The sequence below is a fragment of the Halichoerus grypus genome, chromosome 4 (genome assembly GCF_964656455.1).
Source record: "Halichoerus grypus chromosome 4, mHalGry1.hap1.1, whole genome shotgun sequence".
In the NCBI taxonomy this organism is placed as follows: Eukaryota; Metazoa; Chordata; class Mammalia; order Carnivora; family Phocidae; genus Halichoerus; species Halichoerus grypus.
Genome location: NC_135715.1, coordinates 167,471,747 through 167,497,913, shown reverse-complemented (window position 1 = coordinate 167,497,913; position 26,167 = coordinate 167,471,747). Strand labels below are relative to the sequence as shown.

At 37.9% G+C, this 26,167-nt stretch overlaps 1 protein-coding gene across 29 annotated transcripts in view; it reads right to left on the bottom strand.

Moving 5' to 3' along the window:
• Window positions 1-26,167, bottom strand: part of MAP2 (microtubule associated protein 2) — a 277,165-nt gene that overhangs the window by 98,377 nt on the left and 152,621 nt on the right. For all 29 annotated transcript variants that reach the window (XM_078071262.1, XM_078071259.1, XM_036098826.2 and 26 more), the window contains one exon: window positions 5,457-5,534. The gene's annotated coding sequence lies outside the window, so the exon portion shown is untranslated. The remainder of the gene's footprint in view (window positions 1-5,456; window positions 5,535-26,167) is intronic.

The window sequence follows — 26,167 nt, the reverse complement described above, 5'->3', positions numbered from 1 at the left end:
ATTGGCTTCAACTCCTTTCCCAAATTGACGGAGATAAGGCTACTGCAACTGATTGTCAAGAATTTTCTGAAGGCAAATATCCAACAAGATTTGACTCTTAAGACCTTCCACAGGAAGTTTCCTTTAAATGACTTACACGCATGGCCAGCAAAAGAACTAAATGCATAATAACCATTCTTTTAGAGTCTAAGCATTAGAAAAAGTGCTCATCAGCACCGAATTGCTGTCTTTTCCCATCTCCATTTGGCCGAACTGTTAAAAGGCAAGACTTACTGATAGCACCCCCCCGACAAGAACTAGAGCCTTCTGCAGCGGGGGGTGCCCACCTCTGCCTACAGAACTGCAGCCCAAACAATCTGCTTGGAATTGCCCAGGAATCAGCAGAATGTGCTTATGAGTCAGCCTGTTAAGTAGGAGGACTGTTATTGTTATTTTAACTCCTGCCACAGTATGTGGGCAATTCTCCTTTTTTCTGTCTCTAGTTAACCATGAAATGTCTTTCTTTAAAACCTCACCCCTGGAATAGGTTTTTGCTCAGTAAGAGGCAGAACAATTTGGGGTCGGAGTATAACGGCCAGCTGATAGGACAGATGAGAAGAGGCTTTCATAAAGGAAACATCAGATAGCCTCATTTACCAATAGCTTATTTTTAGAATGTTTAATCTGCCTTTAAAATTACTCACACAGAGAGAGGGCCATGGGCCAGACCTGAGTGCTGATCAGATAGTAATCAGCATAAGTCAAGGTACTTATTTCCAGAGAGGATGGTGAAAATACCAGGTTTTCTTTCTCTTTTCCCTAACTGTTAAGGGTATTGTGGTCTGACTGTTTGTCTTTCTCTTGCCAAGTGTTCTCAACAATATAAACACTCATCAAGTGCTGCTCTAAGGAATATTGTAAAAATAAAAAAAAAAAGTCAGCGTATTTTACAGAAAATTGTCTTCAGGGCTAAAATTCACCCATCAGTGAGCGATGAGAAGATATACATCTGTTCTGAGGATAAAGCAAAATCTAAGCAATATCGGGTTGTAGCAAGTCTTTTTGTTTTTTAAGGATTTATTTATTTGTTTATTTATCGTGAGTGGAGGGAGGGGCAGAGGGAGAGAAAGAGAATCTTCAAGCAGACCCCCCGCTGAGCACAGAGCCTGAAGTGGGGCTAGATCTCAGGACCCCTAGGTCATGACCTGAGCTGAAATCAAGAGTTGGACACGTAACCAACAGAGCCACCCAGGCGCCCCAGGCTGTAGCAAGTCTTGATATTGTTCTTTAGATAAAGGATGGCATGTAATTATAAAATAAGTACTTTCTGCTCTTAAAATGGATTTTTCATTTCTACCCAGCTGATCTGTGCTTAATTTGTCTTTGTAGTTTTGGTACTATAAATTAAGATTCAAGATTATATATCAATAGAATTAAGTTTTTTTTTAAGATTTTATTTATTCATTTGAGACAGAGAGATACAGAGAGAGAGAGTATGAGCAGGGGGAGAGGCAGAAACAGGCTCCCTGCTGAGCCAGGAGCCCGATGCAGGGCTCGATCTCAGGACCCTGGGATCATGACCTGAGCCGAAGGCAGACGTTTAACCATCTGAGCCACCCAGGCGCCCCAGTAGAATAAAGTTTTATCATAATGCTATAAAATCATGTGTCAAGATCATGCATGAAAGCTCCTCAGCATTCCAGAAGCAATTGACTCTATTAAGACAAACTGAAAGAACCCTTAAAAGGGCATACAACCATCACTGATGTTCATTAAAGACATCATGTGTATTCCACAGTAACCCTGCATACCTATTCAGTCCTTTAGCAAGTGAGTGTCCACCAAGATGGAGACACTGTTCTAGGCACAGCTCAGAATGTCACCAGTCTCTGTCCCCAGTGGGGGGAAAGGATGTTGAGATGATGTCAGGGAGGTAAAAGATGTCAGCTTGTATAGCACCTTGCTGGCAACAGTAGGAGTCTAGGATTTATTCTGAATATTATGGGCAGCCATTGGTAGATTTTGAAAAAAGGAGTCATATCAATTGATTAAGATTTATAGAAGATCACATTCTGTGAACAACAGACTATAGGAGAGACAGACTGGGTGCAGGAGGCTACTGCAGTGGTCAAGATGAGAGTGGACTCCAACGACACAAGTAGAGATAATGAGAAGCGACCACATTCTGGACAGGAACCAGCTTGGTCCTGTTATTATCTGCTACGAGGCTTAAGGGGGTAAAAAAATATACCTCTAATGGGTAGTAGAGGCTGAAAATCAACCAATTGTCAGGGTTGTTCATCTCATTGTAGTGTTTACATGGGGCTTTTGTGTCAAAGAGATGTTATTACATGAAGTAGTAAGACTCTTAAACTTCAGATACATATACCAAGCTCTACATTTAGAATTACATGTATTAGGTTTGAAATATTCACTTCTAAATTTATAGAATAATTAGTAATAACAGCAAATGACTACAAAGATTATGTCATTTACAAAGCATCTTTACTCCTATTATCCCATTCAGTTTAATCTAATTGGCATGGTTAGGTGACCAGAAAGGTAATTACTTGGTAAACAATGTTAAGATAGCATAGCAAGATAGAGATATCTAATCAAATAGTCACTTTCATGGTATTACTCAAGGAATCTTTGCCATTTCCAAACAACCTGTTTTCTCTCTCTGGATTGATATTGTGTCTTCCTTGTTTTTCTTTTTTCTTTTCTTTTCTTTCTTTTTCATTCTTTTTTTAAAATTTACTTTGAAAGAAAGAGCAAGCGAGAGAGAGTGACTGAGAGAGAGTAAGCTTAAGCAGGGGGAGCCACAGGCAGAGGGAGAGGGAGAAGCAGGCTTCCCGCGGAGCAGGGAGCCCAGATGCGGGACTCAATCCCAGGACCCGAGGATCATGACCTGAGCCGAAGGCAAACACTTAACTGACTGAGCCACCCAGGCGCTCCTTCTTTTTCTTTATTTATCTTTATTTTTTATTTAAGAGAAGAGAGTGAATGGGGAGAGGGAAGAAGTAGGGAGAGAGGGAGACTCCCCACTGAGTGCAGAGCCCAAAGCAGAGCTTGATCTCACAACCCTGAGATCATGACCTGAGCTGAAATCAAGAGTCAGATGCTTAACTGATTGAGCCACCCAAGCACCCCTCTTCCTTGCTTTTCTGAGATCAATCCCTTTAAGTCACATAAAAGGATCCCAGTAAATATTAGTGGAATAAATGAAACTGCTATTTCTGTGTCAAATAGGTTAGGTAGGTTTTCTCGACTCTTTTTCTTGTAGACAGTATAGTTTTGGAATTCAAGAGAAATGAGTTTGAATCTAGCTCTGCAATCACCATATCATCTTGATTAAGTTGCCTGACATAAATGGACCTCAATTTCCCCATCTGCAAATATGCACTGCACTTTTGACCTGGGAGGCTTACACAGTCTTGCATTTACTCAGATATGCCCACCAAAGGCTAGTTTATCTCTACTTTCTTCTCCAACTGAGCCAGAGGAGTCATCTACTCCCTTAAGAAAATAAGTTATAAAAGATTCTATGTCTATAAATCTTACTAATGCATATTGATATTTCTTTTACCTTAAAGAAATGCTAGAATTAACTAGAATTTTGGAGAAAATTAGAGAAAATCCTTTTTCTTTAAGTTTCCCTCATGATTTTTGAAGGAAATATAAGCAATCGACATGGGCCAAATGAGAGTGTTTTTAAGTATCTTTTAAATTTCGAAGGCAGTATTTACATTGCATTTGGGAATAGTCAGCATTTCATCCATGGGTAAATAAAACAGATTTCACTTATTGTATTACAGCAAAAGCAGTTTAAAAAACCCACAAGTCCCATTAGTTAGCAAGATCCTTATAGCTAGTAAAAGAAATACTTTTCTAATAGGAAAAAAACTAAAACATAAACAGAATTGGTATAGTATCATATATTAAGAACTTCGGATTTTTATACACAAATGACAAAGATGTCTTGAAAGCCATGGTTAAACCATTTTAGCATTAAATCTTCAAAATGTTAAAAGTTATTTGGAAGCAGTAATTAATAATACTAAGCACCAGATGACTGAAACATTACAATGAGTCAACTTTATGACAAAGTGAGTCAACCAGATCTTCATGTATCAATATGGCTGCATCTCTAAATATAATGTTGGGTGAAGGCAAAAGAATGTCTATAGTATGGTACCATTTATATAAACTTTTAAAATGTGAATAAATATATGGCATGTTGTTTCACACACACCATTAAAATATTAGAACACACATAGGAAGGTTATATCACCTTCAGGATTGTGACACCTTTCAGAAAGAAAGGAAAAGGAGCAAGATGAACTTTTCTTCTCTCTATGATGATTTATTTTGTCAGAAAAGATCTGAACAAAGTTTAATATCAGCACTTGTTTAATCCATGTGGCTGATGCTTTGGTATTTATTATAATATTTTCTATATTTTTCTTTGAAAATTTTGTTAAGTTTCTGGCTTAAAAATAAGGTGATAAATAATAAAAACAGTAAAGCATATATTACTGTGGCCAATTTCAGATCAGATATTCAGTTCTTCTAATAAAAAGAATTAAATTAAAATACATTCTTCATTTCGTAGAATAAAAAGTCATTCATTTGTATTCTTTCTGTCCTATTATTCTGCTTTAACATAGGAATTTTGAGTTTAAAGGAGGATATAAAATAAAAGAAAAAGTTCTTTCTGTTTGTAAACTGTGCTAAAGTATATACATTCCTTTATTTACTCATGCAACAGTTGTATAGTAATAAGTACAAACATAAAATAAATGTTGCCTGCCATGACTCTTTTGATACATCCATTATGGTTTTTTTTTTTTTCTTCCAGAAATTTGGACAGAACCAATTCAAAACATAGGAGAATCTGAAAGCTAGGCATTTCTACAACAACATGAAGTTATTCTCATAATAATAGCTGGGGCTGGTGTTCTCCCCATGCCTTCTGCTCTCAGACCTATGTATAAAACCTTGGCTGAACTCCTTACATCTACTTGCTTCCTCTCTCTGCCTCAAACCCCTAATCTGTATAATGGGGATGATCCGAGTATTTCCTCCCAGAGTTCTTATAAGGATACAGGGGTTAGTTACGTAAAGTAAGTCATGCAAGTCTTATCTGGCACATAGTAAGTGTTGAGAAAATACTGCTGGTGTTTTTACCCACCGCAGGAGAAACAGGTTTAGTTCAGTTCTCATTTCATAGTTTTCAGTTCTCATTAAAAGAGTGAAAAAGATCTTTTCATTCTTTTACTATTAAATCATTCAAAACATTATGAAGTGCTATTTTATAATCCTAAATCTATTAGCTATAGAATTCATATATATTTCTCCGTTATCAAAACAAATTGATATTTATTTCATAAAGATTTTTTAAAAATGTGGTCGACAGAGTGTTATTTTTCACAACTGTGGATAACTCTTTTATTGTAGAGAGGACAGGGTCTTACCGATTCAAGGAAGTAGTAAAATGGCAAAATCCGTTATGTTGTATTCTCAAAGGGTTAATAATATGTTGTGGCTTCTTTCTGTAAAAAAAAAAAAGAATTTAGGAAATCAATCATTTAATCTGTGATCCATATAAATCTATTACATCATGTAGATCAATACCAAATTCAACTCGTGGCTTTCTCTTTTTCTATTGGGTAACTATGAGGCCATGAGATGAATTCCATAGTGGTTCTCTATAGTCATACACTGAGCATTTACAACCAGCAAAGTGCTCTTGCAGGTGTTTGGAATAGAGAAATGAAAATGGTAACAGTTGCATACTTTTTCTCACTTTTTAACTTTACTCTAGTGAAGCTTCGTAAGTATTATATCCAAGGAAAAATAAAATTTTAAATTGTTTAAATTGTTTTCAGCTAATAAATAGCAGGCAACTGTATTCTCTCACAAGAGAATATATTCATCCATTATATATCCTCAAGGAAGATATCGCTCTCCAAGTAAAGAGCCTTAAGACTGAAATTTTGATAGCTATTAATTCTTCTTCAAGATCCAATAGGAAAATGTAAACATGGAAAGACAAGAAGCAGTTGGCTCATTTCTTCTCTATCACCCTTCAAAGAACAATATGTATAGGGATATGAATAGACAGGGTTTGATTCCAACATAACAAACATTGACCGGGCCAGGTCCTGTATTAAGTGCTTTTACATGTTAATAGTTCACTTAATCTGTGAGCATTCACACAGAATATGTAGCAGCAAACAAGTCTGTTAATGCATATTAAAGTTAGAAAGGCTTAACATTAAAAAAAAAAAAAAGAAAAAAGAAAATGCTGCAGGCGGGAAGGAACACAATAGAATTCTCCAATCCCTCACATAATTTGACAGTTATTTTAAGAAAAAAAGTTTGCACTGCCCACATGTCTGAACACAGCTCTTCCCCCACCACCCCCCAGCTTTAGTTAGGCTCAGTGGTTCTCAAATTTAGAATATATATAACATTATTATACAGAGTTCTATACACAATAACTTCAGACTACTGAAAGAATTTTTAAGGGTAGCTTTGATTAAAAGGTTGATTTTAGAGCAAAAATAGAATGGTAGAGCAGCTCTGCACCTTGTTCAGATCAAAAGAGTCGATCTGACTTTATTTTCCTTAAATTACTTAATACGCATGTTTTACACTTCATCTTCATGATTTTGAAGTACATGTCCGTGTATGTGTCTAAGCATGCACGTACACATGCATGCATGCATCTTTTACCCTAGTAAAAATTAAAAAAAAACAAAAACAAAACAAGAAAGAATTGCATAGAACAAGTGTCAGCAAACTGTGGTCCATGGACCAGATCGGGCCTGCTGTCTGTTTTCCTCAGTTCAGTGTTGCTGGCACACAGCCACGTTCATTCAGTTCTTTGTTGTCCGTGTCTGCTTCTGTGTGCTTCAACGTCAAGGAGCTGTGACAGACGCCGTACGGCCCTTCATGTATTTCTATATGACCCAAGTGTTTACTATTTGGCCCTTTACAAAAAAACATTTGCTCACACCTGTTATCAAAGAACATGTTCATCATTCCAGTAATACTAAAAGCAATATTAAAAAAACTAATATCCTGTCTTTTATAGTCTTTCCACATATTAACTCAATAGTTAAATGTCAATGAAAGTGAAATTCCAGCCCTGAACACTTAAAAGCTAATTTCATTCCAACAGAATTGGGAAATTATTGGCCAAAGAATGAGATGATTATGAGAAAATGGCGGTACTCAGTCATAAAAATAATGCCCCATTTACCCATCATCGTGACTTTTGTGTTTTTTTGTTTGTTATAAAATTAAAACGTCTATGCTTTTTTCTAGACTTTATTTTATGAGAAAGAGATAAATGCCATCTGGGATTTATTTTTTCAAAAGCAACTTAGGGCCTATTCCATGAGGCACATAAAATTGGATAGTCATTTTAAATGAACACACAGCAGGTAGAAGTGATCATTTTTATTCCAGATCAAAAAGATTAAATTACTTTAACACAATTTTTGTTAAGAATATTATTTGACACAGTCTTAGTATTTGATACCTTACATAGAGTGGCTGTGACATCCCTAAGATAATATTAGCAAACACTGATGCAGCATTTATTATGCACCAGACAGCGTTCCAAGTACTTCACATATATTCATTCACTTATTCCTCACTATCACCCTCTAAGACAGGTAACTATTATAATCACCACTAAAACATGAGAAAGCTGAGGCCAACAGACTTTAAGTGCCTAGCATCACATAGCCAGAAAGTGGACAAGCCTCTCAACCATACACCAACTCTTTTTTTTTAAGATTTTATTTATTTATTTATTTGAGAGAGAGAGAGAACAAGCTTGAACACAGGTATGCTAGAGCTGGCGGCGGGGGCGGGTAGGACAGATAATGGGGGTAGGAGAAGCACAAGCAGACTCCACCCGGAGTCTACAGCCCAACATGGTGCTCAATCCCACGACTCAGGTCATGCCCTGAGCCAAAATCAAGAGTAGGACACTTAACCGACTGAGCCACTCAGACACCCCTACGCTAACTCTTTATAGACCCTGAGAACTGGTGTTAAGTCTCAACTCTGGCTAAAGACAATTTCAAACATAAAGGCTTTGGGACTCCTTGAGAAGTGGTATTTCACCAATGGCAACTTTCAGTTTACTAGAAATACCTACTAAGCACATATTTTATTCAGTGTATTCAGCTTTTTGACCAAATTGAAATGTACTCAACTACTGTTCTGTCTCTGTTCTCTACTCCATTATTCCTATCAGGCTTGCTTACGCCACTTTCCAGAATCTCTCAGAGTTGGGTGTGAAATGTTGAGATCATGGCTGGCAACACCTGACAACCTTAATTTGGTTAAGAACTATATTTAAGGGCTAGCCTAATAGAGAATAGGGTGTACGTTGGCATCACAAAATAAGTTGAGTAAATCATTTAATGAGGAACTCAAGATAGACACTTGTTCGGCTATCGAAAAAATTAGCTTTTATCAGTTGATAACCCAGATAAATAGATGTGCATAGAATGCACTTAGTCTGCATATACTACGTGTCCGGCTGTTGGCATATTTATGTGCAAGTTATATGACACCCCTAGCACTGAAGTTAGATTGATAAGTTCATGCAGACTTAGAATTTCAGGAAGAAAATATTGCCAAGGTGTGGTTTTCTCGAGTGATGTAAGAACCCATGTTTCATTAAGCAATAAAGTCAAGATAAAATCTTCCCTGGGTTGTTAGACCAGGATACACTACTCATTAACCTTTGAAACATATTCTAGTGTAAGTATCACTTGGTTATTTTTCATCTTTTGATAGACTTTGTCAGATAAGTGAAACATCTAGATGCTTGAAGTTGCTGGAATCCTGAATAGCATTTCTGAAGGCTAACCTTGACCTCACTGGCTATCATTAGCCTACTCAGCTCTCAAATAAACAATAGTAACATTGTTCTCCACCTCCTCTGCCAACCTGCTCTATGTGGTTTTGAACAGTTTATGTAATTCAGTGCACTTGTGCATGATAACAAGATTTCAACTATTGAGGACATTCAGAATTGCCAGTACTGTTGGGAAAAGATGCACTAGCCAAGCAGTCTTTAAACAGGAGAGCAGTTGCCAACATGAAATCATTTAGTCTAACAGGCTACTAAACCATTTCTATTCCCTAATACATTTAGAAGCAGCTCATTATCGCTACTTATTTGTAAGTAGCCAAAAGTTACAGCGAACCAAAGTCACTGATACTTGGACAGATGAGAGAAAGATCTTCCTTTCTTGGGGCTTTTCCCAAATTCCCTTTTGGAGAACACTATGCTTCTTGCTAAGGAAACATACTTCAAAATATATGAATTAAGGACACTTAACAAAAGCCCTAGTCAAAACATATGGTGTCCAGTTGACAAGAGAATCTAGGTAAGGGAGACAGTAAGAATTTTCCCCTTTGATTCCCAAGCCTGATACTCCAGGCTATTGCTGAGGATTAGCAGACCGGGTTAAGCCGGCTTAGCAGAAATTAGCTAGTCTTGTCCAAAGCACCTCAACCTGATTCAAGGCCATAAAAATAGGATACAAATGGGTGAAAGGATAAAGGACTGGATTAGTCAGAAGAGTCAAACTTAAGTCTCAGAGACTTTGCACAATAAAGGTTTCTATCCTGCTCATACAAATCCTGATGTGAGTAGGATAATGCTCCAGGCCAACTCTCTCCCACGATCTGAATATTCTTCTGTGGCTCAGCTCATGGTCTCCAAGATTACAGCAGCAGGGAGGAAGGCATGAGAGGGCTGCACACCAGCTCTTAAATGCTCTAACACAGAAGTGACACACATTACCTCCTCTTACCACTCACTGGACTGAACTAACCATGATGGCTCTGCCTCAATAAAGGGTGGAGAAACACGGAGGATAAACAGAGCTCTGGTGGGGCACCTGGCTGGCTCAGTCCGTAAAGCATGCAACTCTTGATCTTGGGGTCGTGAGTTTGAGCCCCACGTTGGGCGTAGACATTACTTTAAAAAATAAATAAATATGTGGAGATCTGGTGAGTGGTAAATATCTCCATCACGAGAGTGACACAAGATGCATGATGAAACAGTAGCTCTGTTAGGGTTGAGTTTAGATTCCTTCTTGGTTGCAAAGGTTGAAAAGAAATGCTCAGTGACATTAGTGAAAAACGTATTCTGCTAAATTGTTAACATATGCTGACTCTGATGGAATATAAATAAATATTTTATTTTATAAATAAAATATAAGAGGCACTGCAATGTAGAGAACCTTGGGCAGCAACAGGGCACATGTGCCAGTGTTTCCGCTTATTTCTTATACTGCTGCTTTCTGCTCAGGATCAGAATATATCTGAAGAACTAACACTTCTTTGCTTGACAGAAAGCCATCTGTTCATTTGTTTCTAATTTTCATACAAACACTACCCATTTTTAAAATGGTAGAATAAGCCAGTGCAGATCTGCAGGTTCACGTGGTATGAGGAAAAAGAATGAGGGAAGGGTACCAAGGACACAACAGGTGGCCACAAAAGTGACCTGGCTAGGAGGCCTCCTAGTGATGTCACTCTCATGTTCAAACCTCTTCTGCCAACATGATAAAAACCAAATTTCCTAGGTCTAGCCTCTAGGGCTTCTACACCATGACTACGCTCAACTGGTTCAACTTTATCTCCAACTTTCTACCCTCGCAGAGCCTCCAGTTCCTTTATAGACCTGTGAATTTCCCTTTTCATTCCAGTTTCATATTTTTCTTCTCTCCTTCTACAAAGTCCTCTTCTTTCTCCTTTTCTTCTTCTCTTGCTCTCTCCCGCATCCCCCCTCCCTCCTCTCCCTCCTCTAGGTTTGTCAACACTTCCTTGAACTGGAGCGCTGTTCTCTAGAAGTCTCCCCAGCCACTTCCAGGTGTATGGTTCTTCTTTTTATCACCTATTTGGCATTCATATGAATTACCTTGTGTTGTTAACAAACCTTACTGGAATTGAAACAAATTCCTACCCCCATCCTTTTTCGGCTTTATTTCAATCCTAGAAGCCATTAATTTCTCTCAAATATATGAATTCCTTTATTCATAGTATTCTGAATTCAAAATAAGTTCAAATGAAGAACAAAAACTATTAAACCATATCAGAGAGAGTATACAATGCACTTCAAATAAGGCAACCATATTATCAAATTGTCTCAAGAGGTATGAGCAGTTTACACTCCTACCACTGTCTATTTCCCTACGCCATCAGGAACACTGTGTGTTTTTTATCTGTTTAATGTCTGCTCCACTCCACCCCACTCCAACAAATCTGTAAGCTCTAGAAGGGCAGGGGCCATTTTCTTTTATATTTACTACCACATTCCCCATCTAGTGGCAAGTACTTGCTCAATAACTACTTATCAAATGGATGAAAAATTGAGGTACGTGCTGCAAAAAAATAGAAAAGTATGTTGATCCTTTAATTTTGTATATATGAACTCCTTTGTTCCAAGCAATGAAATTTCCTTCTCTACTTGGCTTCCTGTTTCCCTGATTTGAAAGTGGGTGGTTAGTAAGGGTTGAATGAGTGAATAAAAACAAGGATGATAACAGTTTATTTTCCTAACCATTCTGACTAGAAAAAAAATAACACACACTTTGGATATGGATGCTGAGTCAGAACACTGGCCTATCTCCTACCGGCTGTGGAACATTGGGCAGAACTTCTAAGTTTTTGGATCCTTAGTTTCATCATCAATAAAATGGAAATTATTAATGAGATTTCCCTTACAGAGTTGCTGCAAGAATTAAATAAAATCATTTGTAGAAAGTGCTTTGACAATGGTGGAAAATTGTGAGGTCTCAATATCAGTCTTCGAATGGTATTTCTTGTGAAGAGACTATATATTCACTTGCCAATACGTGGTTTCTTAGCTTCAACTTTTCTCTTTAGTTTTGCTTAGCAGCCAAATGCCTTTTGTAAGTTCTTAGGACAGAGAGTGTCTTTGAGAAGGACTGTTCCAGAGAAAGAAAGCATCTCATTTACTAATAGCCCCAAGGTCACCTGCTGGGAGCCATCTGTCAACCTGCAGGAGCACAGAGAGATTTCCTGGGGAAGAAGAGGGGGCATTTGGTTGAACCTGGGTGCCAGAGCACCGGGCTATTTCTGAGGCCATTGTGAAAAAATTCCAGCTGTGGTCTAAAAAAGTCAGAATTCAGCTGAGTGATGATGTTCTTTGCCTGAGCTTCTGCACTCTCTGAGGGCGACATCCTGACTGCTGGAGAATTTGAAAAGGCAAGCATTTAGGAAAGGGGCCTCCACCAGAGAGGAAAATCCATGCTGCTGAATGTTATCTGACAGGAAAGATGAAATTCTGGCAAATCTACTTTTAGCCCAAAGTCCTAAAAGCTCCAGAAGCAGAGGGATTTCACCAACTCACTGAAGTCTTGGGGAAGCATTTACAATTAAGGGTGATCTCCAGCTGATTCAGGTCCTTCATCTTTTGCTGCATATTGTTCAAGAGGCAATGTGTGATAACTTAATTAGCATAGTGGGTACTAAGTTGGCACCCATCCCTCCCTGTTCTATAATGCTAATTTGAAATCACTCCTTTCCTCCCTAAGTTATTTTCTTAACAGTGGCGGCCAACATTTTATTACTAAGGAAATTTCCAGTAATGACCCATTTTAAAAAGTGAGGATTTCTTAATTGAGTGAGATTACTTACTGGGTGAAAAAATACATCAAAATAAAAGCTCCCCTTAACATATACCTGAATCCACTATGTTAGCACTCCCAGGTGCTCCAGAAATTCTATAACAATATTCATGCATGCATGATACAATAATTCTCCCATCAGCAATCGTAGAAATATTAAAACACGTAGGGATATATCATTACGATTTCACCAAACAAAAGGGGAGGGCTTTGCATAGAGATGCTGGTAACAAAAGAGTTTGCCTCACTATAAATAGGAGCCAAGGGAGGAGGCAGATCGTCTGCTGGGGAGCTCTCTAAAATGTTTTTCCCCTCCTCTATTATTCTGTCAGAGGCCATGCAATTCCTCTCCTTTGTGCTCTTTTCAGAAGGGTGTTCTATTATTATGCTTTATTTAATTGGCTTAGATTTAAGTAAACAGACGCCACTGAGATGAAGGGCAGTTGGAATGGAGGAAGGAGGCATACAGAAATCAACACAGGAGGAGGGGCACAGAGAAACAGGGACTGCGGGCTGTAGAGCCGGACTCCAGAGAACCCCAAGCACAGCCTGCTCCAGAAAGGCTTTTATTGAAAGCTCCTAGTGGCCGCTTAACGTCTACAATCAAGCCACATGGGACTGATTTATATAAAAACATATGAAAATAAGAGTAAAGTCTAAGCTTAAAAAAAAAACCAGCAAGTGAACCAATGAGGTTGCAAATATTCCGGCTGCTCTAATTACTGTTTTTCCAAAGGAAATGTGAGGGCCGTTGCCACCTTGCTAGGGTTCTCCTGGGCTCTCCTGGGACTACATCAGCCACTTTGGGCATTGGCAGGCACAAAGGTTTGCTTCAGGGGTAGGGTTTCACCTTCTCACTCTGAGGATGGTTCTTAGAGCTCCTGTAGAGCCAAAGAGGAGTCAACAGTCTTTAAGCAAAGTTATTGAAAGTTTAAAAATGTGTTATCTTTTAAAATTGTGGTTCCCACCAATTACAACAGAAAAGTCTTAGAGTCGTCTAATTCCATGGGCAGGACTCTGCCCGACTCCCACTGACCGCCCCCATCTCTGCAGGATCTTCCCCGGACTGGGAAAGCCAGCCTCCCACCCTGTGAGTGCCCCCTGCACCTGGCCGCCTGCCTTACCTCACCTTACACAAAGGCTTCAACTTTAATGATTTCAGAAGTAGCTTCTCTGTGAAGGAATACAGGTCCCACGGCAGAGTGGTTTTGTTTTGTTTATTTATAATTTCATTTTTTCCATCTCAGAGCCATCCTATTTTTTAATGTCATGCCAAACTGAAAGTCATTTAGCTAAAAGAAAACTCATGCAGCTAAAGAAAAGGGGGGGGGGGGCGGGAAACAGTTAAAAAGGAGGCTGGAAGCCATTTGCGACTTCCTCTCTGCCTCATGTTTTGGATGGCTCTATCTAGTTAGTGTGGACTGGATGTTTTCTCCATGCACAGAAAGTCAGCTTCAACCTCCTGAGCAGCTATCCCTGGTCCTTTGGAGATCTGGTGACCACAGGGAGAATTAGACCCTGATATAATAGAAAGTAATCTTATCAATTGCTTCCAGAAATTCACTGTAAGCCATTACAGTAGAGCATAGATATGAAAGGGTGAGGACACATTAGATCCTGATATAACTTTAAAATAACATTAAAATCTGGAACTCAGATTTCCATTAAATTATTTGGAAGAATCACGTGTAATACCATAGCTTGACCAAAAGATAAGGACCTTTATGTGTCAGAAGAACATTATAAGCTTCTCTGTCATTAAATAAGATTCCCTTTGAAATCTGTTCTGAGATGAAGTTTTTGTGCCTTAAAGGGATCGTGTAAATGTGGGAAACAAAGGCAGAAGAAAAAATTATTAAATTTCCTTACTATCTACAGCCCATTGACAAGTCCTTGAAACAGGCCAAGTGACATTCCTCTAGGAGCTTAGCTGCCTCCATGTTACTTTGCTAAGGGCGAAAGGCCATCTTAGCCTGACCCCCAGAATCCTGTAGGTCTCCCTTAACATATAAAAATTCCTTTGGAAACTTCCTTTATCTCTAACCCCCAAGATACATGTTGGCAGTCATCCCCCAAGCATATGACCCACCGATATACATCTGAAGGGTCTCATGACTCAGGTTTTATTAGACAATAATAAATGACCTTTTCCTAACAATAGCCAGCCCCCTCAAGGTCATGGAAACCTTGCTTCCAAAATTCCGTAGAGACTTAAAGCTATCCCTAACCCCCTCCCAACTTGAAAGTATATAATGGGCCACTCCTCATGACCCTGGTGCAGCTCTTTCTGCACCCCCCCCTCCACCCACCCCACCGGTCCTGTCCCCTGGCTTTAATAAAACCACCTTTTTGTACCAAAGACATCTCAAGAATTCTTTCTTGGCCGTTGGCTTCAAACCCTAACAATTTTCCTACATTACATGCACTATCACAAAAGACATCCACCATTCATTTCTCACCATGTTCTTGCATATCATATTATTATGTTGCATCACCTACAACAGCCTCTGAAATTTCAGTGTAAATAGAAAGGTCTATTTAATAGTTCTCTCAATCATCTAACAAATTACTTGCTAAAGCTGCCGACTAAATAGCAGAGTCAGTTTCCAGCAGGGACCAAAAGGAATAGCCTTTATGCCATTATATGACAGGTAACATAACTCTGTCAGAGCAGATCCAGGGGCAATTTCTGGCTTCCAGTTTTCCAGACACTTGGTTTTAAGTATTCTACAAACCAACAGCCATTTCTCTTAAATAATTCAACAATTAAAATCCTTTTCCTGAAAAAGAAATAACCTGTGAAGATCTTTAAGAAGAAACCCTTGTTACGGTAAAAGTCACATTAAATTTCTTTAATCTGGGGGCGCCTGGGTGGCTCAGTCGTTAAGCGTCTGCCTTCAGGCTCAGGTCATGATCCCAGGGTCCTGGGATCGAGCCCCGCATCGGGCTCCCTGCTCAGCGGGAAACCTGCTTCTCTCTCTCCCACTCCCCCTGCTTGTGTTCCCTCTCTCGCTGTGTCTCTCTCTGTCAAATAAATAAATAAAATCTTTAAAAAAAAAAAAATTCTTAATCTGATGACTTCATTACTGAAATGCAAACATATTTCTAAATGATAACTAATTTGTTTTTAGTCACTCTCAAAATTGTGAGAATTTATTATATTTATGATTTTGACAAAGAGGTTTGACTCTTTTCAAGTAAATGCCTATAAAATAGACATGATTGTCAGTTTTTTTTAAATTGAATCATTTCATTATTAGTGCCTAACAAAGGTGTTGACTGAGATGAAGCATAATTAAGCATACACATATCACAGAACCATCTCTCACAGCAAAAATCTTATAAAAGCTCGTATTTTAGGGACGCCTGGGTGGCTCAGTCGATTAAGCATCTGCCTTCGGCTCGGGTTATGATCTCAGGGTCCTGGGAGCAGGGAGTCTGCTGCTCCCTCAGCATCCCCCCAACTCATGCTCTCTCTCTCTCAAATAAATAAATAAAATCTTTTAAAAAAAAGCTCATATTTTAAAGAAGCCCAACAGACAGTCTTCCAGCTCCTTTATCCAGTTACACGGAACTTTTTTCCCTTTCTTTTTTGGTAGTGATACATACTAGTAGATTTTAGGGTCACTTTGCATGACAGAATATTTGGCTTTCCTTTATATTTTCTGCTTATTAAATTGTAACAACTGGAAGCAATTTTCTCATATTCACACTATTCCTGCCTGTAAAGTGTTACATCTGGAAGCTTCTTTTAGAAATGTGTCAGGCAGTTGTGCTTAGCAAGAGAGGCTCATTTGTTATACTTTGTTCATTATAAATCTGTAACTTAGTTGATGACGGTGGATTTCAGTGGATGATGACGGGGCTGTTAGACTCACACATGACTCCATTCACTTTCTTTTTTCTGGATACGTCTTGCAGTGGGTCACTGGTATAAGAGGCGGCTTGACAGAATGGAGAGAAAAGCTTTAGAGTCAGCCAGACCTCTATGTAGCAAGTTATTTAATTTCATCAGGCATAATTTCTTCCTCTATAAATTGTAAATAGTAGTATCTACTTTCCTGGAGAATGATTTTAAGCACTAGGGATAGGTTAGGGAAAGCTTCTTGTAGGGGGTCTGACGTATATGCACTGATACATGGTAGTGGTATTACGCTACAACTCAATGAACTGGGTAGGACTGGTTTGTCAAAACACTGAACAGAGTGTTGCTATTCATCATGTTTTATAGCACTTTCAACATGGTCGGACATCACAATCCCCAGGGACCCTAAAGATTCGGAGTCCTGGGTTTCTGTTCCCAGAGGTCCAGAGTGGGTGCAGGGATCGACATCCCTCACAAGTACTCAGTATGACCTCTAAGAGGGTGATCTGGGGATCCCAATTTGAGAAATAACTGCTATATGATATAGAACAAATCTTATTACCATAATTATGATTTTTTTGACCGTGACTAGATACCAATTAAAAAAAATAAAAGGAGATGTGGTTCTGGTGATATTAGCTTAGTAATAGCTGTTCGTTTAAATGTTGCTAGTTTTTGTTGTTTTTAATTGTATGGGCTTAGTCTTCTATTAGTGATATAGAGTAATCCCAAATATTTTTCCTGGTAATTTATGGGTTGTTTCTCTTCTCCAAAAATCTGGTTTTTAGCTTTTTGTGTGTGACAGACTCTTTATAAAATTTAATGAAAGCTTTGGATCTACGCCCATGTAGGCATGACCTTTACTTATACAAAAGCTTCCTGTGTCCCATTCACATACTGCCTGGGAGCCAAGAAACCTCAAGTTAAAGCAGTTGGGCTAAAGAATTAGATATTAACCATTTGCAGTTTAGAGAACTATTTCTGTACTCTTGAGATCTTACAGGTCTAAAACATGATTATTGTGCAATGGAAAAAAATGTGACCTTTATATATCTATTTATTCTCAAGTAGCTTTGATTGCTTATTCTGTAGGAGGTTTGGAAAGAATAGCTCTTTAAAAAATGAATTGGAGAATTCTAATAAGGAGGCTGTTTATTCTGTTAAAATAACACAAGTTTCTACTTTGGATAACAAGGAATTCAGTAAAAACAAACTTTAAATGCCACAGATTCTACCACAAGTTTTGGTAAAACAGATATGTATTACCCAGCAAGTTTTACCTTTTTAAATGCGTCTCAGCCCTGGGAGAGGAATATAAGGCAACGCGCACTTCCTTTTTGCTTACATTGTTCTGGGATGAAAATACTTCAATGGTCCAATGCTCTTAGGAAAAAGACTAAAATCATTACTTTGTCCTGGAATACTCTGCCTCACCAGGACTTATTTCTCTCTCCAGTCTCATTCTATACTATGGCCCCCTTACCCTCGTCTTCTGTTTTACTAGCCTTCTGGTGTCCCCCCTTATACATCATGCTCCTGTAGCCACAGGGCCTTTGCATGTGCTTTTGCTCTACCTGAAATGCTCTTTTCCATCCTCTTTGCCTAGTTTAGTCTTACTTATTCATAGATCATAGCTAAATTATCCTCCCTGACAAGATCAGCTCATGAATCTCTCCTTCATAGCAGCTATTATAGTTCTAATTTTGCACTTATTTATATAATTATTTGTTTTAAGGTTATTCCCCCACTAGACTCTAAGCTTCATAAGGACAAAGACCATAACTGTTTTTGCTACCCAGACCATAAGGACTTGGTGCTCTATAGCTATTTATTAACCATATGGAAGAATGAATTAAAAAAATGTTTACATCATATTGTTATTGACCTAGCATCTAAAATAATCAGAAACCCAATAGCTGTCTAGTTAAAAGTCCAATAATACCTCTTTCTGCTTCAGTTTCACATGTACAAAAGGAGGGCATTTGAGTAAATAATCACTGGGTTTGTTTTCAGTTTTAAAAATCAGTGACTCAACAACCCAAATGTCCATCAACTGATGAATGGATTAAAAAATGTAGCGTATTCATTGGTGGAATATTCTTTGGTCATAAAAAACAACGAAGTGCTGATTCTTGCTACAACATGAATGAACCCTTGAAATATTATGCTGAGTAAAAGAAGCCTCTCTCCAAAGACCACATGTTGTATTACTTCATTTATATGAAATGTCCAGAAGAAAAGGCAAATCAGAGATAGAAACTAGATTAGCAGTTGCCTAGAGTCTAAAGGAGGTGGAAATTGGGAGTGACTGCCAATAGGTATGGAGTGTGTTTTGGGGCAGATGATGAAAATGTACTCAAGTTAGGTAGTGGAGATGGTTGCATATCTCTAAATATACTAAAAAATCACGGAATTGTGTAATTTGAAAGGCTGAATTTTTGTATGTGAAGTATATCTCAGTATAGCTGTTACTAAAAAATATCAATGACCCAGTGGCTACATTAATTCATGGTTTTAATACTAAAACTGAAATAATCCAGTAAACATTAAAACTTTTTTTAGAAGTTTAAGTTTTCCAAGAGGTTTAAGTATTTCTGAGTATTTCTCCTTTTTAAAGATTATTTATTTATTTGAGAGAGAGAGAGAGAGAGAGAGAGTGCATGCACACAAGGAGGGGAGGGGCAGACGGAGAGGGAGAAGCCAACTCCTGGCTGAGCAGGAAGCCCGATGTGGGGCTCCATCCCAGGACCCTGGGATCATGACCTGAGCCAAAGGCAGATGCTTAACCGACTGAGCCACCCAGGCACCCTCATTCTGAATATTTCTTCACTGGTTATTATACATTAAACACTAAATTATACCTTGTCTACTTAGACCTGTTAAAAAAAATGCGTGAAACACCCTCCCTGATTTCAAGGAGCTTACATCATCCTATCTGGGATGGTAATTAACTGTAACACAAAGCATAGGGTAAGAGTACAGATGAAAAGTACAAATCAGGGACTGTCCTGAATCAAAGGAGAGATTATGTTGAATTTCAATTATTCAGGACAGCATGGTATTTCAGGTGAACGTTATAGTTATATATGATTTAGGCAAGCAAGGATGAGGTACGAAGAAGAAACTGAGACAACAGTAGAAGCAAAAGAATAGAAGCAGGAGAAGATGGGGGCAATGAGAACTACAAGTGGTTGGTACACGGGGAATTTGGGGGAATTGGAAATGTAGGTTGGGGCCATATGACAGAGAGCTTGGAATCTTAGTTGGGAGAACGTATATTTATTCTGCAGTAACAGGGATTTCTTGGAGGTTTTAGGTAGTTTAGATTTTATAAATCAGTGGAGTTTTAGGAAGATTAATCTTGAATTGAAATGGATAAGCTGATCAAATGTATGTGGAACAAGTGTCTTGAGATAGACCAATAGTCTTGAGATAGACCAACGGTAGGGTGGCAGCATGAGGAAAAGCTAGCAAAGACAATAATGAAGAAACAAGACAAGTCAGTATTGCAGACTCTGATGAAAAAGCAATTTCAAGGAGAAACGGGTGGCCACTAGTAATATCTTTTATGCATGCACACAGTATTTAATCTTTGATAGTCTTTTCATGGTTTATAACTTGTCTGAGGTCTCGCAGTCATAGGTGGGAGGCAGTCAAGACCGAAATCAGGTTTTCAGTTTTCTTCCCACTGCACCGTTGCTGGGGCAAAGAGAGGTCATTCAGCCTAAAAGCTGGGAGGCAACCATTTGATTTTTTAAATAAGATGAGCACAGGAGATCTCTCAAAAACGTTTTATGAGTAGAAGGGTGAAAGAAAAAAATCTAGCAAAATGCTATGAAGACAAGAGGACAGATAAATGAGGCAATAAGTGAGGTGAACATGTTCGAGGAGTTTGGATAGCAAGGGGAATAAGGAGATGGGACCTAGAAATACAAGCAGGTTTAAGCAATAAGCTTTTAGCTTGGGACTTTCACAATGAGGATTCTGGGGTCAAAGGAACCAGGCTGGTCAGGACCTAGTGATGGAGCACACTCACAGGGGTTAGGCAGCCACACAGGATCATTACAGTGAAGACCACTAAAAGGGATGGCGGAATAATGTATTATATTTCAAAATGTGTTTGGTATGGACTGACCCCGGGATCAAATTTTATATACTCTCTTCACTAATTCATCTTCATCAATGGAAGAGTTGTTTCTCACTGTATTTAAGTATATATCTCTTTTAAGAGAAAAAATTAAATACTCAGAACATCCCTCAACTTTTGAAAATGTTTTAAATGATAATTTGTATCCCATGTTTATATAGTTCCCAGCTCTTTTTGAAAGTAAAATACCTCCTACTTGGAAATGTACCTTGAATGTATCCAGTGTAATATAAGAAGTATTGGTGACTGAATGAGTTTGCCATTATTTTATTACATGAACAGGCAGATGCTATTAGTTTTTCTGATCATTAAAAATAAAACAACTTAAAAAATACATTTAAGTTAATAAATGTTTCTGCTGGAGTTTAACAGGAACACAATAGCAAATGATTTATTTAGTATCATTAATACTATAAGTTTACTGTGGAGTCCTCTTAAAATACAAATATGAGATCTTCTTTATCATGTGTCACTAGAGTAAGCATTTGACATTCTGCTGTTTTTTTTCTTTAAATGACAATTTAATTATGCAGTTACTCAGCACCAAAAAGGAAAGACAGCCTCACTGATAGATGCAAAAGCAAATGACTCATAGACATGATCTCAACTATCAAATGTCATAATTATTTATTGCATTCAAAATGATATCATCAAAACGAAGGAATTTGTACAGATTTTTCCAAAGCTTCTCTATACGCCCAATTTAACAGAGATAAATGCTAATTAACTGGCTTCGGATTAAACTGGGTCCACAAAGTGAATCTGCTAGAACTTTAACACCAATTTCCTTATTTCTTTTTTCACATGTTAATATCAAGAGGAACAACCTGTCCCTTTACTGAGCCTGAAAACAAAACATGTGGAGTCATACCCAGCCACTCTGGGTGGGTATTTTTACCCATGGACATATATTTAGAAACAGTCTTCAAGTGATTTTCTGAAAGAGCCAGAAATCAAAAAGACTGAAAAACTTATTGCTAATAGTCCTCTGTGGTGGTGTCAAGTAAATGGGTGATTTCTTGAAGAAAAGCCTTGATACATGATTCTAAGCAAGGGAAACCATTTTACAAATTTGGAAAATTTCTTTTCTACTGGGTCTCCTCTCATTATAATGTGAATATAGATCAGTAATGAGCTGACTGCTTATAAAATGATCATCCACTTAAACATCCATCTATCCCTTGGGTAACACTAGTTTTTCTTAGAGTCAGCCTATAGGTGGAATTATAATGTGTAAAAATTTCTATGCAGAGTTATAATAAACTTATTTCATAATGTCTAATTGTATTTTTTCCAAACTAATGATTCCATCACACTTTTTTTTCCCCACTGTTTTTAATGAAATTTGATCTGTGTTTGCAAAAGATTCATGTCAAATGTCCTTTTCCTATACCAATTCTTGTCAGAGAATGAAGCTATCTTGTATATGTCAAAAGCAAAAGAGCTCATTTTGAAAAAATCTATTTCCATAACTGCTATCTAAAAGTCACACAGAACTTCCTAGGATACTGACTTGAGTCTCACCAAAATAGTTTAGTGTAGACTACTAATAAACAGAGCTAGAAGCATCTTGAATTTTTTAAATTGTTTCTTACAAGACTTAGTGACTTATATCTAAATATCTTCCTTTCAGAGCTTATTTATTCATTTGTGCATTCTCTCTCTCAATCTCTTTCTCTGTCAGTATATTTCCACTACACTAACTAAAATAAAGTGGGAAATTCTGGACTGTGTTTAAAATCTCCATCTCTCTGATTATGCTTAATATATCATAACTATACGGTCTTGTTCAGACCCTGAAGTTTTTAGGATTTCTGTGGGGAGGCTGTTAGATGTGGGAGTTTATTTCAGTCTGCAGAGTATTGTTTTGGGATTTGCCGACACTAACACTTTGTCTTTCCTGTCCCCATATACAACATGCCTGGCAAATTATAATTATCAGTATTTTCTTTTACAGAAGGATAATTATTTGTTATTTTTACTTAAGCAATAAAAGAACCTAACAGTGTTCTCCCCACAAACAAGGCTCATATACACAGGGTTATTGGCCTGCCTGTCTGCATAATATGGAAAAATCCCAACTGCTCTCCATAAAACACACTGCCATTGTAAGTTACTCCAGCAAAATACCATGACAATTTTATGGAAATCCTTTACAAAGAGCTTCTAAGAGAAAGCGAGATAGTCACATTAAGAAGATCTCCCTTTTTTTAGTTATAATTCTATTTTAACTGCTGATGTTCATACCGGAGAACAAATGAATCACTAAAATGAATATTGGTAAGATTCTTGAGACCCGGAGCAAAATCCTTTTTGCTACAATTTATGATTACGTGGAGAGGGCACTGAACTCCCTGTGTGACAGTCATTGTAGTTAATGCAAGGGCCAAACTACCAAATTAGCTCATCTGGATTAGGGTGGATTAAGACAGGGATTTGTACAGCATTCTTGTTTCAAGGGCACTGGTCACAGATTTAATGAATACCTTGGTATCTACTGGGAATACTAACTTGAAGCTATCATTAAACAAATGCAATCATTCTAAAATCTGTTCATCTTTCTTGGTCCCCACCCTAATCTACAGCCTTCTTTTTAGTACCTCTCCTTAATGCTGGAGAGATGGGTGACTCTCAGAGGTAAATTAATGCAAACTAGTGAATGCACACAGTATGCAAAACAAAATCCTCTAGCAGACCATGGGACCTGCCACAGCTCAGCAAGGCAGAACCCTTAGCTCACTGGAATGTGTAACATGTCCCCCCAGGCAATTGCTCATTCCTCTGTCCAGCAAAAGCAGGACATCTGTGGATTTACCTTGGCATTATATAAACTTTCCCAAATCTGTCTTTTTGCCACCTGAGCACACACATCCTTTAGATTGTTAGATGAACTTCAGAATCAGTAACAGCACTTGTGGGCTGTTCTGAAAAGATCAGAACAATTACTAAAAAGAAGGGTCCTCTTATATAGCATTACATTTATTCCAAAAATTGAGATTCTGCCAAAAATGTGCAAAACTGTGGCCATTGGGGTATTTGGCCACAAATAGGCAATACAAAGAGATGAGCAAAGGCTAAACAGGGATGAAAGAGGGAGAGTGACCCCTCTCCCCACTTAGCTATTAACACTGAGCAAAAGGAACTGCCCACCATCAAGCAGAGAAGCTTTGAAAGCATACCCTTAAATGTTTGCTCTGTGCCTGTTTTTCTCTTCTAGATACCAAAGGTCAATGGAACATCATTAGGGAGGATACTGTTCATGTACATGCCATTGACTGTGCTAAGCTCCACTTTCAAGTTTGTACATCAAATGAGACAATAACTATGAAGGTACACTGGAGGTGATAAAGTTCTCTCTACTGATTATTGATTAGGGTCATGGTCTTCTTAGGCATCAGTCATGGGGAGCATTCTACGTAGAAAAAAAAAGAATAGCCATGCCATATTGTAGTTTCGACATTGTACTTTCACCTTAAATAAATTAAAGGGTTTATTTTTCCCAGACACTTCCTGACCTCAGGTCCTGTTTGGAAAAGCGATCCTGTTCAACTAACATTGTGTCCATGCTGGAAGCCAGTTTGACTCCTGGCTCGAGTTAGATGAAAAATGACTGTGCACAGCCCATGATCTACTTACTTAAGGATATTTCATCTTATCTTAAAAATCTTAAGGATATTTAAGATTAAACAGTTTCTGTTGTACGTGGACTCCGTTCAAGCCATTGATTTTTGAACATGAGATGTCTGCCTGAGTCATTAGCCTCCCTCTTACGGCTGCCAGAGAAGTATGGTCACCAGAGTATCTCTTGCCAGCCTCCTTCCTATTTCCAGAAAACAGGGCAAGTTATGAAGCCATTTCAAAATTTGGTAGAGAATTTCCAATGTGCAATATTGATTTTAGAGAAGTGACACCAAGCCCCATAGGAAGTACTTCACATTTACAAAACTCCTATTGGAGAATTGGTCTAGTTTTGGTGTGCTCAAAATCCACTAAGGTTTTTATAAGAACCTGAGTCTTCTTGGTCTCTTTCAGTTGTCAGGGGCGCTGCTTCCTGTGCAATGAGCTGATGACAAGAGACTCCCAGTGCAAATGTGTATTTTTATTGGCAGTAGGTATTAATTGTCAGTACTAGTAATAGAAGTTTAGGGTCTATTTCTGTATTGATCCTCCTATTTACACTAGCTCTTCAAAGTGCTGGGATTCTGATCCAGTGAGCTGACAGAAAGCTCAAGCCTTCCGACAGCAAAGGGATGCCATGGTGACTCTGGGTCGGGCTGAAGCAGAACGTGGACAGAATGGTCAGCCACCCTTAGTTCATCACTGAACAGGTAGCCCACTGCCCTTGGCATCCTTTGCTAATTCTATCTAAATGTATTTGAAGAAAAAAAAACCCTAATAGCTTTTATATTTGCTTTAAAAGTCAATTATATTTTTAACCCCGACAGTAAGTGAATCTGCCCACTTTTTTCTTTTTAACCGAGAGTGGATTTGTTTCACGTTAAGGGAATATAAAAAGCAAATAAATAGTTGAACGAGCTGAACTGAAGGTAAAGCATATTAGTCAATTTCCCTTTTAAACTAGATAAAATTCAAAAGCCAAACAATTAGTTTAGAAAAACAACAACACATTATATGCTTGAGTCAGATGTTGTATAAATTAGTTGGAGAGATTTTTCACACCACATGTCTGTGACAAAAGGAATTTATGAAGATGAACCTTAAAGTTTAGGAGAGTTAATGCATGTCACACAAGTAAACCACCTCCTTCCTCAAATGTTGTCAAGTAGTCTGTTTTACAATTTAATTTTAGTTTGTAGATACAAAGTGTAAATCTTTAAGATTTATTTTAAAGAATATTAGTACTCCTTCGAAGGAGACTAAGATGCTGAATACCCTTTATCCTTTCTTATCTGCAGGTCTTCTTTAGCAGAAAAATACATTGCCAGCCAAATGTAATTTGACCTTCCTAGAACTGTTTTGTAGTAGACTCAAGAATCATTCCTGATGAAACCAGAATCAATCAGCAGTCTTCTCATTTACACACTTGGTAAGTCATTAGCGACACATGGGGAACAAACATTAAAGAAATAAAAACTCCCAGGAGCATACCTTTATAGCATATTGACTTCCAAGCCTACTGCATTTCGGACGTAATTCATAAGACTTCATTCTCTTTCTAAATAAGGAGCAGCTATTTACCTTTTTTTTTTTTTAAAAAAAGAATGTTTTAAATAGCAAAGATTATTAAATATCTCATGAAGATAAGTAATTTTTCCCTCCGGATACAAAAAGTTCGTTTTCCAGAAATACGAAACATTGTTAAAATTAAGCCTAAAAGGAAAATTATTTTTTTCATGTGAGATGTAGAAATGAATGAGACAATTCTTCATGAAATGTTCTGAAAATAAATCCCTCCATTATTATGACTAAAGAGAAAAACAAGGAAAAACTGGAAAAGTGATAAACTAGTGTTTATCACTA